At 37.8% G+C, this 27,721-nt stretch overlaps 1 long non-coding RNA gene across 1 annotated transcript; it reads left to right on the forward strand.

Annotated features, from left to right (window-relative positions):
• The first annotated feature begins 32 nt into the window (after positions 1-32).
• On the forward strand, positions 33-27,513 carry LOC135228283 (uncharacterized). Its single transcript, XR_010318678.1, has 3 exons — positions 33-47; positions 20,473-20,520; positions 27,250-27,513. It is a non-coding gene; the product is annotated as an uncharacterized LOC135228283 (long non-coding RNA).
• The last annotated feature ends 208 nt before the right edge of the window (positions 27,514-27,721 follow it).

The following is a 27,721-nucleotide window of genomic DNA, read 5'->3' on the forward strand; positions in this document are numbered from 1 at the left end:
TAAACAAATAGGTGAAGGCTGAAGTGCTTCGGAGGAACTTCTGTCAGGTAGCTATTGGCAATTTTATACTGACTCCTTTCTCTCTCTATTTTTTTTTTAACCCTCTTGAAACGTCATGTATTTACTTTGGCAAAATTGTCTAACTGAGATAATACTAGTTTTCCTCCTGATGCCTTGCTGGGGAAGGGGAGAAGGAGGAGGGAAGGGAGAGAAGTGGAAAGGGTAGGGTTATTATATGCAATCCTACACAATCAAAGTGGTTTAATCAAATGAATAAAACTCTCTTTCTTTAAATATACAGGGACGGAACTATTTAATAAGCCTCTTCATATGCAGAGGCTGAGGTAATTCAAGCCAAGTAGCACTGGTTGCATACTTAATGCAACTATTCTGGCCTCAAAAACAGTATTTTTATTATAAAGCTCGTTTCCTTTCCCTGGTTTTGGGAATTTTTTCCACACTCAGTGCAGTGCTTCACACTGAGCCTGGGATGAATGGATCCATCAGGGCTGGGATGATTTTATTTGTGAGGGTATTTATATTTTTAGGCTGCCCACAGGAATACCTAAAGAGCAGCATAATGGGTATTAAGGTAAAACATGTGAATACCAGTTTAGCCCCTCGTTTTTATCGGGATCTGTCACCATATGGGCCATTAACTGAAGAACAAATTCTTTTGTAGCAAACAGATTGGTATGTAATTTGATACAGCAGAATTTTAAACAACAGTCATAAGCTTTGTCCTTCAGCCACGTAAGAACAAAAATGATTCGATCTCTCAGTGTGAATTTCCGTAAATCTTTTGATCACAGTCAATAACAAAATCATTTTCCGTCCAAAGAAAAGGCAGCTCTGGGGGCTATATAACGGACTTGCCACCCTTCTGTTCTTGGTGGGGTGGAGTGGGCTGGGATGAGGGAATGACAAAGATCAAGATGCTTTAAATGCTCATCAGCAAAGGTAATGCAGGTGGAATTCGAGGCTGGAGTGAAGCTAGAGGGAGAACTCCCATATCTTCAACCCTCTGCCCCCCAACATAAGCATGGATGTGGTGCTGTGTGCCATCAAACTCCTGAAGGGAAAGTGACATAGATCAGTCAGTGGACATGCCAATTGACAAAGGACATACTAATAACCATACAAGTACTGTGTACCCATTTAATTAACCAGGAGAACCAGTTGAAGTGGAGTCAACTTGGGCTCATGGTGATCCCATGTGTGTCAGAGTAGAACCGTGCTCCATAGGTGTTATGAATTGAATCGTGTCCCCCCAAAATGTGTGTCAACTTGACTAGGCCATGACTCCTAGTATTGTGTGGCTGTCCTCCATTTTGTGATCTAATTTTCCTATGTGTTATAAATCCTAATCTCTGCCTGTGGTTAATGAGGCAAAATTAGGTTATGTTAAAGAGGATTAGACTGGGATGCAACACCCCTACTCAGGTCACGGTCCTGATTTAATGTAAGGGGAGCTTCCCTGGGGTATACCTTATATCATCTTTATCTTATGAGAGATAAAGAGAGAATCAAGCAGAGAGATTGGGACCTCATTACCTCCAAGCAAGAATAGCCAAGAGTGGAGTGTGTCCTTTGAACCTGGGGTCCCTGACCTGGGAAAATCCTAGACCCAAGGGAAGATTGATGACAAGGACCTTCCCCCAGAGCCAAGAGAGAGAGAAAGCCTTCCCCTGAGGCTGGTACTCTGAATTTGGACTCCTAGCCTGCCTAAACTGTGAAAGAATAAATTTCTGTTTGTTAAAACCATCCACGTGTGGTACTTCTGTTACAGCAGCACTAGGTGACTAAGACAGTAGGGTTTTCAATGGCTATGATCTTCTGGAAATAGATGGCCAGGGCTTTCTTCTAAGTTGCCTGCGGATGGACTTGAACCTCCAGCCTTTCAGTTAGAGCAGAGTGAGTGAGCCATTTGCACCATTCAGGACTCCATCCACTCAATTAGACACAGCTGTCGTGTTACTAGAGGACCAGTGGAGTTCTAGAATGTCTATATGGGGGAAGCCGAGGTGTGGCAATATAGTTTAACAAATGACTACATGAGGCATTGTTTTCAAGTTACATAAAATTTTTACCTTGATTTTATGTTTATTTAGAGTTGCTTTTAGTGGTGGACTGCTAACCAAAAAGTTGGCAGTTCGAATCCATCAACCGCTCCCTGGAAGTGCTATGGGGTAGCTCTACTATGAGTCAGAATTGTCTCCATGGCAATAGGGTTTTTTAGTGGTGGAGGTGTGGGTACTAGAGGCTGATTTACAGAGCAAGCATAAGTAATTATTTAGCAGTGGTGGGCCACAGTGAGCTCTTGTGTCTGTGTGCTTAGCCAGGCTAGCCCTTAACAATACCCAGTGAGCAAACCTTCTTCTCTGCATCTTCCAGTCAGAAATTTAAGCTGAATTAGCTCAGCGCTCACACAATCCTAACTTCCTTATTAGCTTTCCTATCACCAAATAAGAGGCTATATGGAAATCTGTGCTGTTCAAAATGTTTTATGCCTTTTTTTTTTTTTTTTAAATAATGTTTTGTTATGTTTTTGGTGAAAGCTTACACGGCAAAGTAGGTTATCAATTAACAATTTGTATACATATTATTAGGAAACCCTGGTGGCGGAGTGGTTAAGTGCTATGGCTGCTAACCAAAAGGTGGGCAGTTCGAATTCGCCAGGCGCTCCTTGGAAACTCTATGGGGCAGTTCTACTCTGTCCTATAGGGTTGCTATGAGTCAGAATCTATTCAATGGCAGTGGAAAAAAAAAAAAAAAAACTTTGGAAATACATACTATTCAGTGACATTGGTTACATTTAAAAAAAAAATAATGTTTTACTGAGTTTTTGGTGAAAACTTACACAGAAAGTTTAAGCTCCCATTTGACAATTTCCACACAAATTGTCGAGTGACATTAGTTACACTTATCACAATGTTTCAGCATTCTCCTTAATTGTGTCCTGTTTGTTCCCTTTCTGGTACTCCAGTTTCCCTGTTCCCTTATCTTCTAATCTTCGTTTTCGAGTAATTTTTGAACTTTTGGTCTCATACTGATGGCTTTTAAGTAGGGCACCGATCTTACAGGTCATAGCCTTTATAATGTCTGCCACTGTGTTATTTCACTAAAAGATGATCTCAAGAGATAGGTTCAGTTTTAGGTTCAAAGAGTGTCTCAGTGTGATAGCCTGGGGGAGTCCTCTGTTCTCTGCTGTTCCAGTGTGTCTGGCTTTTTTTGGCGGGGGGGGGGGAGTGGGCGGGACTGGGTTCTGCCCCTTATTTTTCTCCCATTCTACCTGGGACCAACTATTGTGACCCTGGTCAGAATGTTCAGTAGTGGTAGCTGGGTACCAACTAGTTCTTCTGGTCTCAGGGTAGATGAGGTTGTGGCTCCTATAAACTTACTTCTCTGAGATTTGGTTACCTTATTGTTTTGCTCCTGGTGAGTAGAGACCCCTCTAGTTAGTGCTTTTTAAATGGCCCCAGGAGATAGTTGGTTGCCATTACTTTTATTTAGCTAGTATCTTAGGCTGGGCTCTCTAGAGAAGCAAAACCAGTATAGCATATAAACATATATAGATAAAGATTTATATCATGGAAATGGCTCACAAGGTTGTAGAGGCTGGAAAGTCCCAAGTCCATGGGTCAGGATAGAGGCTTCTTCTGATTCACAGGGCTGGCTAACCCAAGATCAGCAGGACAGAGAGCAGGGCTCTTGTTCACAGGCTGTGAAGATTGATGAATCCCAAGATTGGCAGGCAAGACGGCAGATAAGCTGCTAGCTCAAGTCCCAAGAACCAGAAGTCAGATGAACAGGAGCCAGCTATAGGATTCAGAGTGAGCAAAGGCCCATAAGCCTTGCCAGAATGTCCACTTATATTTGATGCAGGCCAAATGCCTAAGAAACTCCCTTGCAACTTATTCGCTACTCACAGCCGATCCCATCATGAAAGTAATCACATTATATCAAATTTCATCGTAGAAGTGATCACATCATCATATGACTGCCAAACTACATCTTGACTGCCAGTCTGAGAAAGATGGCCCAGCCAAATTGACACACAGCCTTAACCATTACAGCCAGTAAGGAAACTGAGGCATAAAAAAATTAAGTGTTTTGCCCTAAAAGATAAGACAGGCTTTCCACTGAGTCTACTAAGTTAATTAATACTTTCTTGAGAGAAAAATATATAATTCTTCTAGAGGGATTTTTAAAGGAAGTAAATGTTTATCATTTATTTAAATATAAAATTGTCAGATTTTTTTATAGAAATGATGCATCTTTTATACTCTCCCTGATATGAACAGCAAATCTTATTAAGGTAAATGGCTGTAAAGCGAACTTTGCACGAAGTCTAAAACATTTAAGTGTTATTCAACAAAGTAACAAAATCATAAACGCCCAAAGCTAATTTATTTTCATTATGAGGACATGTATGTTGGTAACAGATCTTATAGTTAGGAAATTTTCATTACAATTTCTTCAAGATAAGCTTTCTTTTCTTATTTTTTGGCACTTTAATTTCTTAAAGGCTGAAAGGACTTCTATTAAATTTAAGGGAAAAGTCTGTAAGATGGCTGGTTATCACTGAACCATAGCCTCACGGCACTTCCATCTGCTTTGTACTCTTCAATTACTTTAATTTAAAGTTAGGAGGTGGCAGTGCCTAATGCTATCATTACTGAGATGTTAGAATGCTCCTTAATCAGTGCCATACATTAAAAGCAAACATCAGTGAACTCTCATCCATTCAAATGCATTTTATCTGCCTGTAATATTTTCTTACTTTCATTTCAGTAATAACCTTCTTTACATAATAAAATAGCAGTTGTAGCCAGGCAGAGCGCTTGTGAACTTTGATTGCAACCAAAATGGCACTTGTAAAATGCCATGAAGAAGGATTTCTTTCTCTTAGATTTTTGCTGGGGACACTATCACAAATCTGATCCATATAAACATACCTAACACTCAAGGTTTGCAATTATTCCAAAACGAACAGCTAGAATAACAAGTACTGGATTACGGAAATCATAAATTTATTAATGTATTCATTTCATACCATATTGGAGCAGGATTTCTCCACCTAGGACTATCAGCATTTTGGGCTGGGGAGCCCTGGTGTCACATCAGCTAAGAGCTACAGCTGCTAACCAGAAGATCAGCAGTTTAAATCCACCAGCTGCTCCTTGGAAATTCTATGGGGCACTTCTACTCTGTCTTATAAGGTCGCTATGAGTCAGAATTGACTTGATGGCAGCAGCCTCTTTAATCCTATATTATAAGGGGTTTCCCTGTGCATTGTAATATGTTTAGGAGCACCCGGTCCCTATACACTAGCAGCCAGTAGCACTTACCCAAGGTATGACAATGAAAAATATCTCCAGATGTTGCCACATGTCCCTTTAGGGCTTTAATCAACCCCAGTTTAAAAACTATGTTTTAGATGGATTAAATCACCTAGGAGATTAAAAGGTGGAGTGTACCTTTTCTGAAAATGCCCACAAACCCATCAGCTAGTCATTAGCTGGGTACTTTTGCTATTAGAATTTGGCTTAATTCAACTTTAAATGTAACCCAAGTTTAAGGCCAAAGGGTATAATCGTATGGGATTCCCAATTCCCCATTATTTTTATCAATTTAATCCCCAGAAATTTTCCTTTTGTTAAACAAATTAAAAGATAGAAAGCTTTGGTTCCAGAATAAGATGGCATTTTTTTGTTCTTTCACTGTAAACACAACTTTACTCTGAAAATTGTTTAGCAGATAATGATAAAAGGGCTCTGAAGCTGGAAATAATAAGATAGACTGACTGCCAAAACCAAAAACCAAACCCATTGCAGTCGAGTTGATTCCAACTCACAGGGACCCTACAGGACAGAGTAGAACCGTCCCATAGGGCTTCCAAGGAGCACCTGGTAGATTCGAACTGCGGACATTTTGGTTAACAGCTGTAACTCTTAAACACTATGTCACCAGTGTTTCCAGACTGACTGCAGACCTCAGTAATTTAGGGTCAATAGTATGGCAAGATCCCTTGGATTTCTTTATAATCTTTATATGCCTCTAGACTGGGTGCTGAGCAATCTGGAACCACCAACAGGAATAGATGAAAGAACCCAGGAAAAGTCTTCTCTCTCTGGCCTAAGAACCATGAGATAGGATACCCAACAGAGACCTACTGGAGAGCCCCAACACCCACTCCACAACCCAGGCTGATGGGTAATGCTGTCTGCTGACAATGCCTGTAGACACAAAGCACTTAGCTTGTCCCACGCCCTGCTGCCAAACCAGGGCACTGGCAGGCACTTTGAACTACTCATAGCAGTAACAGCCATGAAGTTGGTATCTTAGTCAGGTTTCCCTAGAGAAGCAGAAACGACAAAAACAAATATATTTATATACACATATATAAAAACCCAGTGCCATGGACTCAATTCTGACTCACAGCGACCCTATAGGACAGAGTAGAACTGTCCTATAGAGTTTCCAAGGAGCACCTGGCAGATTTGAACTGCTGACCCTTTGGTTAGCAGCCGTAGCACTTAACCACTACACCCTCAGGGCTTCCATATACATATATATGTATATATATATATATATATATATATACATATATATGTATGTATATGTACGTATCTATACACATACACTCTGATGGCACAGTGGTTAAGTGCTACAGCTGCTAACCAAAAGGTCAGCAGTTCAAATGTACCAGCTACTCCTTGGAAACCTTATGGGGCAGTTCTACTCTGTTCTATAGAGTCAGAATTGACTTGGTGGCAACGAGTTTAAATACTTCATAACAACATCTAGGCTAGTGTTTGAACAAATAACTGGGTGCCATATCATAGAAAAGATGATACATGAAATTAACCTTCACACCATGCAAGTCCCTGGCTGCCATTCATGTAAATAAGGAGACACAGACCTAATGGCTACAGTCTCCACTCCAAGACTGTCCAGAAACAGGAGGTGGCCCCCAAAAAACCTTTGCCCTCTTCATAAATAATAACTGACATAAGGCTAATTCCCAAATGTGTGAAGATAACTCATACTTGCTTTTTCACTTCTCCATCTCTTAGACCACATAGCATTTTCTCTCTCTGCCACCTGTGAGTTTGATAATTCACTAGAATGACTCACAAAACTCACAGAAACTACCTGTATGTACAATTATCCACTTATTATAGCCAGAAAGTATACAAGTGAAGAGACACATCTGGCAAGGTCAGGTAGAGAGCATAGGCTTCCATTGTCCCTAGGGATGTCCCATGCTCTCCTCCACATAGATGTCTTTGCACTCCAGGAAGTCCCCAAAGAGAGGAAGCTCCAAGGTCCAGGATCCCACAGTCACTGGGGCTCAATGCAAATGAATGCATTCATCAGTGAATATGCATGATTGACTACAGCATGTCCCTCTCCCTTCCTGAGATCTGTTACCAGGCTGGGGTCTATGTAGCCCCTACTCATTTACATATGTTTATGTGTTGCCTGGTTATTTTATAAAACAAAGGGCCTTTGATTGCTGGCGAATTCCAAGGGCTATTTTCAAAAACCAGAGAAAAAATGCCAAACCAAGTCCTTTATCCCACAACTCCCACAGACACCACTAGCAGGGATTGAACAGGAACCACAGCAGTGCCAAAAGAATGAAGCCAACCAGAGTAACACTGCAAGGGTTTGGAAAACTGAACTACTATTGGAACTAAAGCTCACAAAACTAGGCAAGAACACACACACACTAAACTTAAGCGAGATGAATGCTTGTTAAAATAGAAGATTTAAATAAGATAAAGAATCTCATACTATAATAAATAGAATGTCCAAGATAATTTTTTATTTAAATCAATTGTTATTTCTAGAACCAGTCAAATGATCATTTGAAGAGAAAAAGATAATCAGCTGAGGCCAATGCTGGAACTAATAAGATATTGGAATTATCTCACAAGGATTTCAAAGCAGTTTAAAAATGCTTCAACAGTAAATTATGAATTCTCTCAAAACAAGTAAAAATCTCAATAAAAAGATAGAAGTTCTAAAAATACCCAGATGGAAGCTATAGAACTGAAAAATATAATTTCCAAAATAAAGATTCACTGGATACACTCAATAGTAGAGAGAATGATAGAGGATAGAATCTGTGAGCTTGAAGACAGAACAATAGAATTTGCTCAATCTCAACAATAGACAGAAAATAGATGTGGAAAAATTAAAAAAGGATCTGTAGGCTAATGCCAAAAGATCTAACATTTGCATCATCAGAATTTCAGAAAGAAAAGAGAAAAAGTGTGGGTCTAAAAAAATATTTGGAGAAATAATGCCTGAAAACTTCCCCAAATGGTGAAAGACATAAGTCTACTGATTTGAGAAACTGAGCAAACACCAAATAAGATATCCTCAAAGAAACCCACACCAAGACACATAATTAAATGTCTGAAAACTAAAGGCAAAGAAAAAAAAATTTTGAAACACGACATTATCTACAAAGGAACACCAGTTTGAATGATAATCTATTTCTCTTCTGAAACCATGGAGGACAGAAGAAAGTGGTACATTTTTTAAGCACTAAAAAGTAAGAACTGTCAACCTTGAATTCTCTATACAGTGAAAATATCCTTCAGGACTGAAGGGGAAATCAAGATAGTCTCAGGTGAAATAAAAATAAGAGAATGTGTTGCCAACAAACATAAAAAAAAAAACCCAGTGCTGTCAAGTCGATTCCAACTCATAGCGACCCTATAAGACAGATTAGAACTGCCCCATAGAGTCTCCTAGGAGTGCCTGGCGAATTCGAACTGCCGACCCTTTGGTTAGCAGCCGTAGCACTTAACCACTATGCCACCAGGGTTTCTTAAACAAACATATCCTTAAAAAATGGCTAAAAGAAATTCTCCAAATATAAAGCATACGATAACATAAGAAGACTAGGTACGGTCTTCAGAAAGAAAGGAAGAAAAATGGAATTAGTAAAAATAAAAGTTAAAAAAAAATAGACTCTTCTCATGAATTTCTTTATTCATACTGCATGATTTAAACAAAAGTTATAACACAATCTGGTGTTGAACATATGTCAGTAAAATACTTAAGATAATTAAGTTTAAATGATGGGAGCAGAAAGGCATGTCCATGAACGTACAGTTTCTACACTTTCTTGAAGTGGTAAAACATTGAAACCAGTAGGCTATGGCAAGTAACATATGTATAGGGTAATACATAAGGCAATGACTAAGAAAACTGTATAAAGAAATACACTCAAAAACATTACACATAAATCAAAATGGAACTGTAAAGTATTGTTTAAGTAATCCACAGGAAGGTTAAGAAAAAAAATCAGAAAAACAAAAATGGAGAGAACAAATAGAAAACAAAACGACAGATGTAACTCCTAACATATCTATAACTACTTTAAATGTAAATGGTATAAATATAACAATTAAAAGACAAAGATTGGCAAAGTGGATAAGGAAAACATGACTCAACTATCTGTCGTCTAAAACAAACTAATTTAAAAAAACATGAGTACGTAGAAAGTAAAATCTGTAAAAAAAAAAGTATCATTGAAGCATTAATGAAAAACAGAAGTGGTTATAAAATATCAGAAAAAGTACAATTCATAGCTAATAAGATTAGTAGGCATGAAGAAGTCCATTAGTTAATGATAAAAGTATCTAGTTACCTTAGAAAAGGGTGATAAAAACAAAGGTTCATATATGAATGGCTACATTCAAGACTAACTACGTTAATAAGAGATACCAAAAGACAATAGTTTAAATAAAATAGAGGTTTATTTCTTTCTCTTGTAATAGCCTGACTGGTCCAATCAGGATGGTACATGTGGACACAGGGACTCAGGTTCCTTCCATCTAGTTGTTCCACCATTTCCTGGAATTCAGTTCTTCTCTGTATGATTGAAGCTGGATTGGCACCCTATCTGTGCTCTAGACTTCAGAAAATAGGGACTAAGAAATTTCTTTTGAAGCAAGTAATGCATGACTTGCATACATCACTTTTATGAACATTCCATTGGTGAGAACATAGTTACAGGCTAATAGTCAGTCTCCACAAGCTTTACAGAGAGCTGATGAATGATACCGTACCTTGGCAGCCATATATTCCATCCAAAATTTTACTATGGAAGAAGGGGAAAATAGACTTTGAGAAATCCTCTAGAAATTTTTCCCAGTATTTATGTTTTTTTTTGTAGCCTTGATGGATTTGGGGCATTATAAGAGCATGATGATCAGCTAGGGTAGTTTCTCTCCCTCATCTCCAGTGTCTCTAAACTTCTTAACAATGCTAGAAGATGGAAGGAGAGTTGGAGGGGAATTAAGAGTCCTAAAGGAGAATTAAGAGGGGAAATAAGGGAGCCCTGATATTGCAGGGGTTAAGAGCTTGGTTGCTAACCAAGAGGTTAGCAGTTCAAATCCACCAGCATCTCCTTGGAAATCCTCTGGGACAGTTCTACTTTGCCTATAGGGTAGCTATGAGTCAGAATCAACTCAATGGCAACAGGTTTTTTGGTCTTGGTTTATAAATTGATGAGTCCTTGAGAAGGACTGTTGCACCTAATCCATCCCCTCTAGGGCAGCACCTGGTAGGCACTGTGGAATTTTCAGAGAAGGCTGAGGTTACACGAAGAGCAAATGCTCGTGTTTTGCTTCCTGGGTTGAACATGGGAAGGCAATGAATCTTATAGACAATCCCTGGCCCAATGTGGCCCTACAGCAACAGACCATAAAGAGCTACATAGCACCTGGGCCGGTGGTCTCTAACCAACCTCAGGATCCCTTAGCACTTCAGCATGGCAATGAAAAGAGAAGGGCATATTTCTGACACCTCAGAGCATGCAGACAAATACTTAGAATGGGCAACCTGGGGTGTCTCTGAAGAGACCAAGAATAAAAGACAGTTGTGATTTGGGACCAGTTTTTATTCACCCGGTCCCTGGAGAGCTGGTGCACCATATACAAACTCGAAACACAGATTAAGCCCAGTACCCTGAAATGGGTGAACACTAATTCATATTAAACTGAATTAGGTGGATTGACATCAAGGACATCATACCTGAAGAAAGCAAGAGGTTGTTAAAAAGACAGACAAGAAAGAAAAGGACTAAAATGGATGTCAGAAGAGACTCTGAAACTTGCTCTTGAAGGTCAAGTAGCTAAAGCAAAATGAAGAAATGATGAAGTAAAAAAGCTGAACAGAAGATTTCAGTGTACAGCTTGAGAAGACAAAGTATTATACTGAATTGTGCAAAGAGCTGGAAACAGAAAACTAAAAGGTAAGAACACACTCAGCATTTCTCAAGCTGAAAAGAACTGAAGAAAAAATTCAAGCCTTGAGTTGTAATACTGAAGGATTATAAGGGAAAAATATTACACAACGTGGGAAGCATTAAAAGAAGATGGAAGGAATACAGGGTCACTACACCAAAAAGAATTGGTCAACATTCAACCATTTCAGGGGGTGGCGTATGATCAGGAACCAAAGGTACTGAAGGAAGAAGTCCAAGCTGTGCTGAAGGCACTGGTGAAAAACAAGGCTCCAGGAATTGACTATCAATTGAGATGTTTCAACAAATGGATGCAATTCTGAAAGTGCGCACTTCTCTATGACAAGAAATTTGAAACAAAGCTACACGGCCAACTGACTGGAAGTTGTTGCTGTTAGGTGCCGTCCAGTTGGTTCCGACTAATAGAGACCCTAAGTAAACCCTGATAGTGTAATGTTTAAGCGCTACAGATGCTAACCAAAAGGCCAGCAGTTCAAATCCACTAGGCGCTCCTTGGAAACTCTATGGGGCAGCTCTACTCTGTCCTAGATAGGTTTTTTTTTTTTTTATGAATTGGAATTGATTCAACGGCAATGTGTTTTATGGTACCACAGAATGAAACACTGTTCGGTCCTGTGTCATCCTCACAATCATTGTTATGTTTGAGCACGTTGTTGCAGCCACTGTGTCAATCCATCTCATTAAGGGTCTTGCTCTCCTCCACTGACCTTCTACTCTACCAAGCATGATGTCCCTCTCCAGGGACTGCTCCTTCCTGACAATGTATAAAAGTATTTAAAACGCAGTCTCTCCTTCCTTGCTTCTAAGGAGCATTCTTGTTGGATTTCCAAGACAGATATGTTCATTTTTCTGGCAGTCCGTGGTATATTCAATATTCTTTGCCAAAACCACAATTCAAAGGCATCGATTCTTCTTCAGTCCTCCCCATTCACTCTCCAGCTTTTGCATGAATATGATGCAACTGAAAATCCCATGGCTTGGGTCAAGCACACCTTAGTCCTCATGGTGACATTTTTGCTTTTCAACACTTTAAAGAGGTCCTTTGCAGCAGATTTGCCCAGTGCAATGCGTCTTTTGATTTCTTGACTGCTGCTTCCATGGGTATTGATTGTGGATCCAAGTAAAATGAAATCCTTGACAACTTCAATCTTTTCTCCATTCATCATGATGTTGCTTGTTGGTCCAGTTGTGAGGATTTTTGTTTTCTTTCTTTGTGTTGAGGTGTAATCCATGCTGAAGGCTGTGGTCTTTGATCTTCATCAGTAAGCGCTTCCAGTCCTCTTCACTTTCAGCAAGCAAGGTTATACCATCTGCATAACACAGGTTGTTGATGAGTCTTCCCCCGATCCTGATGTCCCGTTCTTCTTCATGTACTCCAGCTTCTTGGATTATTTGCTTAGCATACAGACTGAATAGGTATGTTGAAAGGATACAACCCTGATGCACACATTTCCTGACTTTAAAAATCAAGCAGTATCCCCTTGTACTGTCTGAACAACTGCCTTTGGATCTACGCAAAGGTTCCTCATGAGCACAATTAAGTGTTCTGGAATTCCCATTCTTCTTAATGTTATCCATAATTTGTTATGATCCACACAGTCAAATGCCTTTGAATAGTTAATAAAACACAGGTAAACATCCTTATGGTATTCTCTGTTTCAGCCAGGATCCATCTGACCTCAGTAATGATATCCTTGGTTCTATGTCCTCTTCTGAATCTGGACTGAATTTCTGGCATTTCCCTGTCGATATACTGCTGCAGCCGCTTTTGAGCGGTCTTTAGCAAAATTTTGCTTGAGTGTGATATTAAAGATATTGTTTGATGATTTCCACATTCGGTTGGATCACCTTTCTTTGGAATAGGCGTAAATATGGATCTCTTCCACTCAGTTGGCCAGATAGCTGTCTTCCATATTTCTTGACATAGAAGAGTGAGCACTTCCAGCGCTGCATCCGTTTGTTGAAACATCTCAATTAATATTCCATCAATTCCTGAAGCCTTGTTTTTCACCAATGCCTTTAATGTAGCTTGGACTTCTTCTTTCAGTACCATCGGTTCCTGATCATATGCCACCTCTCGAAATGGCTGAATGTCAACCAATTGTTTTTGGTACAATGACTCTGTAACCTTCCATCTTCTTTTGATGCTTCCTGGATCGTTTAATATTTTCCCCATAGAATCTTCACTATTGGAACTTGAGGTTTGAATTTTTTCTTCAGTTCTTTCAGCTTGAGAAATGCTGAGTGTGTTCTTCCCTTTTGGTTTTCTATCTCCAGCTTTTTGCACATGTAATTATAACACACTTTACTTTGACTTCTGGAGCTGCCCTTTGAAATCTTCTGTTCAGATCTTTTACTTCATCATTTCTTTTTTTTGCTTTAGCTGATCATCGTTCAAGAGCAAGTTTCAGAGTCTTTTGGTCTTTTCTTTCTTTTTAATGACCTCTTGCTTTCTTCATGTATGATGTCCTTGATGTCATTCCCCAACTTGCCTGGTCTTCGGTCATCAGTGTACAAAGCATCATATCTATTCTTGAGGTGGTCTCTTCAGGTGGGATATACTCAGGGTCATACTTTGGCTCTTGTGGGCTTGTTCTAATTTTCTTTAGTTTTAATTTGAACTTGTGTGTGAGCAATTGATGGTCTGTTCCACAGTTGGCCCCTGGCTTTGTTCTAACTGATGATATTGAGCTTTTCCATTGTCTCTTTCCACAGATGTAGTTGATTTGATTCCTGTGTATTCGACCTGGAAAGGTCCATGTGTATAGCCGCTGTTTATGTCAGTGAAAAAGGTATTTGCAATGAAGAAGTTGTTGGTCTTGCAAAATTCTATTGTGGGCTTTCCAGCATCGTTTCTATCACCAATGCCATGTTTTCCAATTACTGAATCTTCTTTTTTTCCACCTTTTGTTTTCCAATCACCAATAATTATCAGTGTATCCTGATTGCATGTTTGATCAATTTCAGACTGCAGAAGCTGGTAAAAACCTTCAATTTCTTTATCTTTGGCCTTAGTGGTTGGTGTGTAACTTTGAATAATAATCGTATTAACTGATCTTCCTTGTAGGCATATGGATATTATCCTGTCACTGACAGTATTGTACTTCAGGATAGATCTTGAAATGTTTTTTTGATGACGAATGCAACACCATTCCTCTTCAAGTTGTCATTCTCGGCATGGTAGACCATGATTGTCTGATTCAAAATGACCAACCAGTCCATTTCAACTTACTAATGCCTACGATATCGATGTTTATGTGTTCCATTTCATTTTTGATGATTTCCAATTTTCCTAGATTCATACTTCGTACATTCCACAGTCCTATTATTAATTGATGTTTGCACCTGTTTCTTCTCATTTTGAGTCATGTCACACCAGCAAATGAAGGTCCCAAAATCTTGACTCCATCCACATTAAGGTTGACTCTACTTTGAGGAAGCAGCTCTTCTTTCCCAGTCACCTTTTGAGTGCCTTCCAACCTGGAGACTCATCTTCTGGCACAATATCAAAGTTCTGCTGCTATTCATAAGGTTTTCACTGGCTAATGCTTTTCAGAAGTAGACTGCCGGGTCCTTCTTCTTAGTCTGTCTTAGTCTGGAAGCTCAGCTGAAGCCTGTCTGCCATGGGTGTCCCTGCTGGCATCTGAATAGTGGTAGCATAGCTTCCAGCATCACAGCAAGATGCAAGCCCCCACAGTACAACAAACTGACAGACATGTGGGGGACATACACATTTATATATGTATATATCTGTGTATTTATGTGTCTATCTGTGAAAGAGTAAATCAGATAATTGAAAACACTGGATATTCGGAGAAAGGACAAGTTTTTATAAATTCTTCTTTCAGGGAACCAAAGAAATTTTTAGAAAACAATGTAACATCTCCAATAACGTAATAAACAGTAAAAAATACGTCACTTTACAGTTAAATGAAGAAACCAAAAGAAAAAACTGCCATGAAGTCCCACTCATAGTGAACCTATAGGACAGAGTAGAACTGCCCCATAAGGTTTCTAAGGAATGGCTGGTGGATTCAAACTGCCAACCCTTTGGTTAGAACCAAATGCTTAAACCACTGCGCCAACAGGACCCCAAGAAATAAAGAGAGGCTAGAGAGTTTTGAGGTGTGAGTTGTCAGGGTTCTCTTTATTTAACCCTGTTCACTATGCCAATTATGCAAATCCATTTCAGGGAAACTAAGATTACCCACCTCTGGCAAATATTTGCATCATAGGAAGAGCTTAAAAATTTACATATAAAATCACTTGGACTAATTGTTCTATACCTAATCAGCCCCATCCCCCCACATAAAAAATAGACAACCCAAATTATTTTTTCGTTGGTTCCAAGAAAGAGTCAAGCCTGAAATATTCTAGTAGCTGAGAAAATCACCTAAACTTCCTCTCTCCTAAGCAGCCCTGGTGGAGCAGTGGTTAAAGCACTCAGCTGCTAACCAAAAGGCCTACGGTTCAAACCCATCGGCCACTCTGTGGGAGAAAGATGTGGCAGTCGGCTTCTCTAAAGATTATAGCCTTGGAAACCTTAGGAGCAGTTCTACTCTGTCCAGTAGTGTCACTTTTAATCAGAATTGACTCATCAGCAGTGGGTTCTTTAAAAGCATGATAATCCTGTTATAAGTGATGGCAGTAGACCTTGGTCATCCTTGCAGGGGACAACATTTGCCTACTTTGTTCTATTTCTCAGTACCCTCTGGTTTTTTGTTTTTTTTTTTTTTCTGGTTACACTGTGAGCTCCTAAGTGGTAGAACCAGTGTTTAGGATTTTAGTAATCTACAGTATTTTTCTTGCCTTTATTTTGCTCTGTGTCAACTATATTTTCACTTCTCCCATTGGACATAAAAGTTTCTGGTGCGTACAATGATGTGACATTGATAAAAATTCCATTTTTTACTAACGTAAGTTGAAACTACATTATATATGTGCCTTGTAATGCCTCTACTATTTTTATTAATGATGTATTTAAATATATAAATCCCATGATGTTACACGATTTTTGCAAGAGAAAACTTCTGTTTGCAAAACGAAAAGAGCAGCCTCCTCAACTGTCCAGAGGAAAGATTTACTCATTTTCCTCTTACCATTTTTTTCTTGAAAAGTCACCTGGCATGTGTACCAGTATGTGTGTTACTATCATTGTTTGTACTTGTTTCAACACAGGCAATTTGAACTACTCAAATTTCAGTAGCACCTTTTTCTGTAAAATAGTGCCTATAATCTATTTTTCTATTTTAAGAAAACATAACAAACTCATTGCAATCTTTTGTCATTCCAAAGTTGTTCGCTCCCCTTTTATGTGTGAAATTGAGTCTAAGTATTGTGATATATTCCACATAATATTGAATATTTATGAAACACACAAAATCCATATTTATGATGAGCATATTCACTCAGATCAAAGAGAAGCTTTACAAGAATTGATAACAGGGTGCAAGGATCTCATTTGTCAGGGTGTGTAAAGCCAGCGATTAGGTTGATATTTGTGTTTGAAACTCAACTCTCATTCTAGTACCTCAGAAAACTGGAATTTCTTTTGGGAAAGTATTACATATTTTAACCCGATTTATCCATATAATGTAGTTAGCCTAAAGCCGATATCATGGAGGGACAAGTAGACCATATAGAACAACTACATATAAAATCTAAAATGATAAAGACCTTGGAAGAAAAAATAGGAACAACTCTAGGAGGACTAATACAGAATACAAACCCTAACTAACAAAACACAAACACCAGAAGAGAAACTAGGTAACTGGGAGCTCCTAAAAATCAAACACTTAAGCTCATCAAAAGACTTCACTAAAAGAATAAAAAGAGAACCTAGAGACTACAAAAAAAAATTTTGGCTATGACATATCCAATAAGGGTCTAATCTCTAAAACCCAGAAGAAATTAGAACAACTCAACAAAAAGACAAATAATCCAATTTAAAAAATGGGCAAAAGATATGAACAGACTTCACCAAAGGAGTGATTCAGGCAACTAACAAATACATGAGGAAATGCTCACGATCATTATTAGCCTTAGAGAAACGCAAATCAAAACTACAGTGGGATCCCACCTCACCCCAACATGTCTGGAATTAATCCGAAAAACACAAAACAGTAAATGCTGGAGAGGTTGTGGAGAGACTAGAGCACTTATGCACTGCTGGTGGGAATGTAAAATGGAACGACCACTTTGGGAATTGATCTGGCACTTCCTTCAAAAACTAGAAATAGAAGTATCGTAAAATCTAGCAGTCCCACTCCTATGAATACGTCTTAGAGAAATAGGAGCTGTCACACGAATAGATATACACACATATGGTCATTGCAGCACTGTTAACAATAGCAAAAAAATGGAAATAACTTGGTGGCTAGGGAGCTGTCACACGAATAGATATACACACGTATGGTCATCGCAGCACTGTTAACAATAGCAAAAAAAATGGAAATAACTTGGTGGCTACGTGTATAGTCGCCCTTTATGTTGCTGAGAAAAGTTATCTGCAATGAAGAAGTCATTGGTCTTGCAAAATTCTATCATGCAATCTCCAGCATCATTTCTATCATTAAGACCATATTTTCCAACTCCTGTTCCTTCTTTGTTTCCCATCACCAGTAATTCTCAACGAGCCTTGTTTGGATGTTTGATCAATTTCAGACTGCATAAATTTGTAAAAATCTTCAATTTCTTCAACCTTAGTGGTTGGTGCATAAACGTGAGTAATAGCTGTATTAACTGATCTCCCTTGAAAGTGTATGGATATTATCATATCACTGACAGAGTTGTACTTCAGGATACATCTTGAAATGTTCTTCTTGATGTCACTCCTCTTCAATTTGTCATTCCTGGTGTAGTAGATCATACAACTCTCTGATTCCAAATGGCCAATACCAGTCCATTTTAGCTCATCAAAAGACTTCACTAAAAGAATAAAAATGGATATAGATGTTTATGGGTTTCATTTTATTTTTGATGACTTGCAATTTTCCTAGATTCATACTTCATACATTCCACATTCCTATTATTAATTGATGTGTTGCAGCTGTTTGTTCTTATTTTGAGTCGTGTCACATCAGCAAATGATAGTCCTGAAAACTTGACTCCATCCACGTCATTAAGGCTCACTCTACTTTGAGAGGTAGCTCTTCTCCAGTCACCTTTTGAGTGCCTTCCAACCTGAGGGGCTCATCTTCCGTCACTGTATCAGACAATGTTCCACTGCTATTCATAAGGCCTTCAGAAGATTGCCAGGTCCTTCTCCCTAGTCTGCCTTCATCTGGAAGCTCTGCTGAAACCTGTCCACTCTGGGTGTCCCTGTTGGTATTTGAAATGCACGTTGCATAACTTCCAGCATCACAGCAACATGCAAGCCACTACAGTACAACAAACTGACAGATGCATGACCTTATTAATAACAAAAAGAAATGTTTCCCACACTTGTGCTTTCTTCATAATGTCTGAATCCTTTGTTGGGCTACTGTGTCAATCTACCTCATGGAGGATTTCCCTTGTTTTTGCTGACCCTCTACCAAACATGATGTCCTTTTCTAGTGATTGCTCTTTCCTGATGATGTGTCCATATAGATTTAGATTTAAAAAATTAAAAACTAAAGGTTGGAATGCTAGCCAAAGAAAAAAACTCCTCAGTAATGCCCAGATTTACTGATTTTATTAAAATGCTCAGTTCTATAAGCACCTGTGTTTCTCTAATTGAAGTTTTTGGACAGGGTGTTGGTCACAAATATAACTTATTTTTCACTCTGTATGGTATGCATAAAAGGACCCCTGGTGGCACAGTGGTTAACTGCTCAGCTGCTAACAGAAAGCTCAGCAGCTTATATCTACCAGCTGCTTTGTGGGAACAGATGTGATAGCCTGCTTTTGTAAAGATTATGACCTTAGAAACCCTTTCGGGCAGTTCTACTCTGTCCTATAGGGTTGCTATGGGTGGAAATCAACTCTATGGCAAAGGGATTTTTGGTATGGTTGAATTTTTTACCCCCTTTTCAAAGACCTATTACTTTGACAAACTGATGCAGTTTAATATTCTCCAAAAATACAAAAATAGGTTGAAACGCAGACATATAATCACTATCTGAGTGTCCATAAACTGAGATAATGTCATGAAACCCTTACTGCCTCACTGATTAAAATTTATTTTATTTTATTGTGGTAAAATACATATATATATCATAAAATTTGCCATTTTAACCATTTTAAGTTACAGTGGAATTAATTGTATCCAAAATGTTGTACAACCATCACCATCATCTATTTTCAAAACTTTTGTTTATCACACAAACCAAATCTGTATATCCATTAATAACACTACCCCATCACACCCCAGCCCACAGTAACATCTAATCTCCTTTCCATCCCTATGAATTTGCTTGTTTCTGATATTTCACTTCCAACACCATTTCCTTTCTGCTAGTCTTTAGTCCAGGTGTTTGGCAAACTTTTTTCAATTAAGAGCTAAATAGTAAATATGTCAGGCTTTTGCAAAGAACACAAGGTTTCTGTTGCCTGCATATTTTTCTCTATTTTCTTTTCCTTCCTTCCTCCCTCCCTCCCTCCCTCCCTCCCTCCCTCCCTTCCTTCCTTCCTTCCTTCCTTCCTTCCTTCCTCCCTCCCTCCTTCTCTCCTTCCTTTCTTTCTTTCAACAATCCTTTAAAAACGTAAAAAGCAAACTTAGCTCCGTGGCAAGATTTATCCTATGGGCTATAGCTTGCCAGCCCTTTTCTAATGACTTCCTTTCAACTATTTTCACATGTATTTTCCAAACTACATTCTGCCGTAGCTTCCTCTAGCTTTGTTAATCTTACTGTTTTAATCTAGATACCCTTCTGGCCCCCTTTTATAAACACTGTATACAAATCTCACTTCTTACTCACCTCACCCTTTTGCTCTCAGCCTTTCTTTCATTGCTATTGTTTTCGCTCTTTGTCACCTCCCCCCCCCTTTGGGCCTCATCTCTTTTTCTTAGTGGCCCATTCTTTTATTTATTTTCTGTACAGTGTATTATGTATTTTTCTTCTTTCTTTTATTATTCTTTGTCCTTTTGGCCTGTTTTCTTTTCTTTTTTTTTTTTTTTTTCCTGTTTCTTATAGTAGTCTATCTTGTTTTCCCTTCTTGTAATTTTCCTCCTTTGTCCTTTTCATTTACCCTTTCAGGACCTGTGTGATATCTTTGCTGACAGCTATACAGCAAGTCTTTCAAAGGTAAACTAAGAGAAAATCCCTATAAAAACTTCTTTATTTACTATGGGTACTTTAGAGCTGATAACTCTTAACCTTTTACACCTTTCCACTTGTAGAAAGAAAACACAAAGACACTCCCATCTAAATGCCTCTCTCTTTTCCTAAATGGCATTAATTCTTTTGCTAAACTACAGGGAATTGTGCTTAAAAAAGTTAGGGATAGCAACTTACCGTTCAAACCTTAGACTTTTAATTTGGAAACACTTTCCTGGAAGGCCTTTGACATTTATTTTTAAGAGGGAAATACAATGAAGAAATTAAGGCCGCTTAAGCAAAATTAGAAAACAAAAACTATTATCCTTCTACAAAAAGTTAAAAGAGCAAAATGAAATGACTGATTTTAAAAACCTAAATGATCAGTAGGCTTTTAAAATTTTCTACATTATGGATACATTGATACACATTAAAGCAGTATTGTAAAACACTCACAATTTTTCAAAAAAGTGTGTACAGAGGTCAGAAACATGTTATTGAAGGAATTATATCTTTTAAAAAATCTTTTACTTGTTATTTATTTTAATATATACCTTTAAGTTGTTTCCTTTAGCAAATATATCCCTCCAATTTGAATGGACTTTTATTGAATAAATCAAATTGGCTTTACTTTCATAGACATTCCCTCAAGCTGATTCCAGTAAATTCAAGACCACTTTCATTAAATACATTAAAAAAGGAATCCATTATGTTATCAGAGTGCCCTATGAACTCACTTTTAAGGTTTTAAAAAGTAACCATGTTACTGTTTCTTTCCTTTTCATGCCTTTGAGTAAACATTTGATTGGATACATTTTAACAACTGATCAGATTTTTAAAAAAGACAGTGGTTTATTGGCATAGATAAAAATTGGATTTTAAGCCTGATAGAGTTTTTAAATTTAGGGTAGTAATGTATAATTTTTCTAATAGATTTCTAATTCTCTGCCAGGGTCCTTAATGTGAAAGCTTTGTTAAACACATTTACATGATAAATCTCCAGTATCTTCTAAAATAAACTCTAGTAGAGAAAACCCACATTATCTATTTTCTGGCAACGAAATAAAACTGCACTTTCGCAAAGTTTTCTTAGCTTGTATTATATAAGGAGTTTTTTTCTGGATATTATTAAGGCTCTATGCTACAAAATTACCATTTCAAAGTAGATTAACAGATTATGTAATGCATAGGTCTAAAGCATGTTATTCTAGTTTTTTTTAACTTTGTAAATATTTCCTGTTTGAATGCTTTAATGTTTGCTATTAAAATTTGACATTGATTAATTTATATTTACTTGCTCTCTCATGGAGTTAATATGATTTAAAATAAGCAGTATGGAATACTTTACTTAAATAAGTAAATTTGTTTCGTTCTTTCCTTTTAATCAAATTTATCTGAATAATGTTGCCTACTTAGACTTATTTTGGAATTATAGAAAATTGCAGATGGTAGCAAATTAAAAAAAGAAGATTAAAAGATTAACTTAGGAAAGGCCTGGAAAAAGGGAGGATGAAGATATGATAATAGGATGAGGTAGGATGTTAATGTTATGACTCAAGGAAGGGCATTTTAAAGCTTAGCAAATACAAACCTTAGCACAGAACATTGTGTTCAGACCTCAACAGAAAGATTAAAACAAACAAACAAAAAAACATAGACCATTATAATGCACCTTAAATGAAATGTGCACTGAGTACCAAATTTTTATGCAAATAGCACGCCATGCCTTCTACTTGTTTGCCAACCGCACCCTCTCCCTGACTCCCTGTGAGGAATTTTCATAAGTGTCTCTGTACCAATTTTTTTTACATGTTGCTATAAAACAAAATTAGCACAGCGCTTACAAAAATACCTCACAAGGGATGGCGTGGTTGGCAAACATACTGAAAAGATACCAGTCTGAGATAGCAGTGCATTTCTAAGTGCTTTTCCCTCACAAGTTTTACAATAACACAATGATGATATTACCTACTTGTGGTACTTGCCCTGGAAGCAGAATAGACCTGTTTATAAAGATCTCCAGGGTAAACACATTTAGTGCTATTTGACCACCCACTGTTTTTGTTCACCATAACCGTAAATAGCGCATTGCCATCGATCGAGTCGATTCTGACTCATAGAGACCCTATAGGACAGAGCAGAACTGCCCCATAGAGCTTCCAAGGAGTACCTGGTGGATTCCAATTGCCGACACTTTGGTTAACCACTACGGCCAAAGAGCAATGGAATATAATTTTACTGCCCCATAGGGTTTCCAAGGAGCGCCTGATGGGTTCAAAGTGCCAACCTTTTGGTTAGCAGCCTTAGCTCTTAACCACTGTAACAGCAGGGTTTCCTCTTAAAGAAGAGTAGCATTAAAATGAGTGGCATCATTTTTTTTTTTAATGTGGAAAATCAAATAGGAACTCAATGTGGCAATCATTTTATCCTATATGCAAGTTAAAAAAAAAAAAAAAAAAAAAAAAAACCTCACCTTAGTGTTATGTTTGTGTTGTGTTAGTTTACTTCCAAAGTATTGCTGCAGGAAAAAAAAAAAAAATCTACAATTAGAACTAACTTGTAAAATTTGCAGTAACTTTAAATACTGATGTGTTTAGGGAAAGAGATCAATATATACACATATCTTTTTTTGTTGTTTTTTTTGTTATTTAGACTGCAAATATAATAATGTTCTCAGGACATGGTATTAGGGCTTCTAAGACACTTCACTTATAAGAAAAATACAGAAATTGATACCATGTTAATTATGAATTAAATACAAGAAAAAAAGATGGCTCAATTGATCAATCTTTTTTTTTTTTTGCACAACCACCATATTTCTCTCATTTTTTTAAATTGCTGAATCTCCACAAGAGTAATCCATGTGATATCTTAATTTTTTCACAATCAACTTATTTTTTTTAAAAAAATTATAGCTTATCCAATACTTGAGGTATTAAATTCCCTTTCCCAAGGCTGACAATTATGGACTTGCCAAGTCTGACTCCAGGTGAATATTCTGGTTTCCTTGACATCTCTCAGTGAATATGCATCCCCTCTGTAAGAATGAATAGCCTGTGTCCAAATTTTCATACCCTTTTTTTACTTTACGTCATTTCCCATGCCTGAAAATTCTTCCATATGCAATTCTGTGCCAACCCAACCCATTTCACTCTATCAAAGTCTTTCCGCAACTACTCTTTTGTCTATAATATCTGAAATAAATTCCCGTTGGTCAAATCTTCCATTCAATAGTTTAGCCTGTTAAACTGCTGTGTTGTCAGTTATCCTTTCATGCATTTATATCAGGGATTTCAAACTCAATGTCTGTAGTGATCAGGAAATTAAGTTAATGCTCTCATCAGCCAAGTGTGAGTGTAGTATGTGTACACCTTAACAGTGGAGGAAGTTGTCGTGGCCTGCAGAATGTACCACCCAGCTAATGAAAACCCTATGACAGGGGCAGATTAACCAGTAAACAAGATAAAAAAAAAAAAGAAAAAAATCAAACCTGTTGCTGTCAACTCGATTCCAACTAATAGCAACCCTATAAGACAGAGTAGAACTGCCCCATAGGGTTTCCAAGGACTGCCTGGTGGATTCCAACTGCTAGCCTTTAGGTTAGCAACTGAGCTCTAACCACTATGCAACGCGGGCTTAATTGTGTTTACTAACAAATCTGTAGTGCACAATTGCAAATAGGTTTCACAGGGTGTGTTTGTGTGTGTGTGTGTGTGTGTGTGTAGCCTTGGTGGTGCAGTGATTAAGAGCTTGGCTGCTAACCAAAAGGTCAGCAGTTCGAATCCACCAGGCCACTCCTTGGAAAAACCCTGTGGGGCAGTTCGACTCTGTATTACAGGGCTGCTATGAGTCAGAATTGACTCAGTGGCAAAGGGTTTGCTTTGGTTTATGTATGTATGTATACATTCACCCATAGGCTGCAAGTGTGTATGTAAACTCTTATAGCCCTACTGAATCCATCTGTCCATACATTTAAGAAACAAATGTGGAATACTTTCTATGTTCCAGGCACTGTGCTAATGATTAGGAACAGTGGTGAATAAGGTAAAGCCCATACCTCCGAGGGTTATAGTCCAATGAGCACAGTGAATACATCCCAGTATTTTCCAGATAAATCCTGATTAACATATATTTTTTGATTTGGTCTGGTAATTAAAGCCTATGACAAATACTAAACATTGGCCATGATACAATAAAAACCGAACAAAATTACATTAAAAAATCTCAATCAACCTATATAAATAATAAACAGCTATAATCTTTTCTTTTTAACATGTATACACACTTATGCACACAGGAGGACATGGATAAACTAGAACTGACAATACTTTGTAGCTTGACACTACTGAATTTGCTGTGGTCCTCAACTTCAACTGAGAAATATATTGAGATGTGAATAATGGGCTCCAAGGCAATATTCTGTAGGAACATTTTTGTTTTCTCCCAAATGAGCACTTATTTCAACAAACTGTATCTTTATGATGCTCATGAATAGTCGGTGATCTTTTTGAAAAGCTCAGTTAAGGTGAATAGTATTAAAACAGTGAGTAGCTTTATTTTTTTTTTAAAAAAAAGCATACAATAAGAAAGTTACCAATAACTCTTACCACCATTAAAAACCAAACTCATTGCTGTCGAGTCATAACGACACCACAGGGCAGAGTAGAACTGCCTCACAGGGCTTCCAAGAAGCGCCTGGTGGATTCAAACTGTGACCTTTTGATTAGTAGGTGTAGCACTTAACCACTATACCACCAGGGTTTCCAATAACTCCATGTACTATTAAAAAACAAACAAGCAACCAGTTACCCACAGAGTATGGGAATGATGAAATTCTTCAGAAAATTTAAGTCTACCCTTCTGGGCTAGGCTTTTCTGGAAATAGGGAACTTATGTGTGAGGTGTGTAAAAATCTTTCACTTCCACAAATCTATGAAATCCCTTTAAATTTATTTATTTATGTGTAATTTACTAATTCTTATTTCAAAATCTCCTCCAGGCCTATTGAGTGAAGTAACCAAATGAAACAGGCAGTAAAAAGAATGGAAAGGGATGAGTGTAGGGAGGAAAAAGGGACATTTAGTGTAGCACTAGTGGCAAAAAAAGTCTTTATTTTGTCCGAGGTGCCTCCGTAACCAGAGAAAGTATTATATGGAAAAAAAAAAAAAAAACAAAATAATTACTTCATCTTTTGAATTTAAGTAGTGAAAGAAAAATGATTTATGAGTTTGATTGATGCAGAATGTTTAAGAAAACAATCAATAGTCAAACATTTTTATTAACAACAGATTTATCCATAGATCATTATAAGATCAAACATAGGCTGCGACAAAACACAAGGACTGTATTTATTGCACAACAAATCATGACGGGGGAAAATGATTTGCTTTCCTTTGCAGCAGCTACGTAGAATCGGATTGCAGAGAGAAGGTCAGCGTCTTCTCTCCAGTGGACCCAAATCAGTTCTGAAATGAAGAGCTGATTACTTCTTTGAGGATGAGATGTTTTTAAATCAGAGTTGGCAAATCCCGCCACAAGTGCATCTGTCAGGGATCAAACTCCGTTGGCATTAGGAGTTCGTTCTAAACCCAAAATGTGCTTCATTAAGTATTCTCTCTTTAAAGCAATCATGCAGACTTATAGTCACAGCCAGTACATAGGGTTTTGATGGGTTTTAATGTTCAATTTTTTTCAAAAAAGTTCTTTAATGTCTAAAAATTTCTCAAAATAAAATCGTTTAAAATTAATTGAAAGTAAAATTTACTAAAGATAAATGTCCACATGAATCAATTAGTTTAGGATTGATCAAAAAAAGCCAAATCCATAATTTCTAAATGGAGTCTAAACTTTGAAAATTAGTTCTCCTCTCCCTCTATAGAATGAATAATGTGACAGAAGAGTATAAAAATATGCTGATGTAATTAGACTCAGAATTTCAAGCAGTAATATTCATAAAGTGTGCATATTTGCTAAATTCCTCTGGCATGTAACTTATAAATGCCCTTCAAAAAGAAGATTGATATGCAAACACAAGATTTTCAAAATCTTTAAGTGAAAAGATCAGCTAAACGAAAAAAGCTGAAAACAGGTAGAAACTAACAGGAGAATATGTGAGGGGCTGAACTGTAACATTTACTCAGCAAGCATCTACGGGGTCCTGCTGTGCATTCTAGGAGGCAGTAGTGGTTCAGTGGTAGAATTCTCGCCTTCCATGCGGGAGACCCAGGTTCAATTCCCAGCCAGTGTACCTGATTTGCAGCCACAGCCCTCAGTGGAGGCTTGCACGTTGCTCTGGTGGAGCTTCCAAACTAAGATGGACTAGGAATAAAAACCTCGCAATGTATTTGTCAATATCAGCCAGTGGAAACTCTATCAAAATGGTCTAAAAAAAAAAAAAAAACTATGGATCACAATGGTCTCATCCACACCTGATCAATAGGATAGTGCAGGACCAGGCAGCATTTATTTTTGTCATGCATATCCCCATGGCTTGACAGCTAACAAGCATAAGATTCAGGGATTGAGCTTTCTTACCTATGGGGAGAGGAGATTGAAAAAAAGAGGATAATAAGAAGCATGGAGAAAAATCATAATAAAGAGCTGCATAAATCTTAAGTACAATTGTAGGTGTAATAATAGATATTACTTTTAAACACTTAGAATATGCCAGGCTCTCTTCCAAGGGTTTTACATATATTGTTGTATTTACCTTGACAGAAGCTCAATGAGGGGGAACAGGTCAGAGAGATGAAGTACTTGCCGAAGGCCATTCACTGGAGAAGTCTAGCCCTGGATTGAGCTCCTAGCCACCAAGTGCTAATGCATTTTATGGAAACACTCTTCTATCAAATGGCTTGTCAACCTCAGAAGTAAGTTAAAGAAAACAGATAGCTATGTAATTCCTATGTAATACATAAGCCAACATTACTGAGCCATTATGTGTTTAAAACTGTTTTCTGACTTGTGTTCAACATATTAGGAGCCCTGGTGGTGTAACAGTTATGTTCTTCACTGCCAACTGAAAGATTGGTAGGTTTGAACCCACCCAGTGGCTCTCAGTGAGAAACACCTTGTGATTTGTTTCTGTAAAGATTACAGCCAAGAAAATCCTATGGGACGGTTCTACTGTGCCATGTAGGTTGGCTATGAGTCAGAATTGACTCTATGGCACCTAACAATAACATTCACA

Source organism: Loxodonta africana, chromosome 20 (genome assembly GCF_030014295.1).
Source record: "Loxodonta africana isolate mLoxAfr1 chromosome 20, mLoxAfr1.hap2, whole genome shotgun sequence".
Classification (NCBI taxonomy): Eukaryota; Metazoa; Chordata; class Mammalia; order Proboscidea; family Elephantidae; genus Loxodonta; species Loxodonta africana.